This window comes from Plasmopara halstedii (assembly GCF_900000015.1).
Source record: "Plasmopara halstedii genome assembly, contig: Scaffold_614, whole genome shotgun sequence".
Taxonomy (NCBI): Eukaryota; Oomycota; class Peronosporomycetes; order Peronosporales; family Peronosporaceae; genus Plasmopara; species Plasmopara halstedii.
Window position 1 is genome coordinate 277,571 of NW_020187532.1, and position 384 is coordinate 277,954.

Here is a 384-nt window from a genome sequence, read left to right on the forward strand (position 1 = left end):
CGTCGGGGTCACTTGGGCTCATAACCTGTTAAAAAACGAAATGAGTATATTGAGGTTCTTATTTCACTATTCCGAGTTACCTCTAAGCCTTTCCTATGGCGTTATTCTGGGCGCAATCATGACGCGTCATCGTGGCGCAATCATGTCGTCCTGTGGTCCGGAGATTCGATCGCGCAACGTATGCTGTAAGCCGTTCTTCTAACAACTTTCCGTCTCATCATGTGATCGCTGTGACGGGTCACACGGCACCTTGCACAGAGGAAGCTTGACTTCCAAGAGTATACAAACTCTAAGTGAACAGCAGATCACAGATCCTTGGTCACAGTAACGTTAACCAAATTTAGGTAGTTTTAAGACTGAATATATTTATAGGTGTTCCTTAAT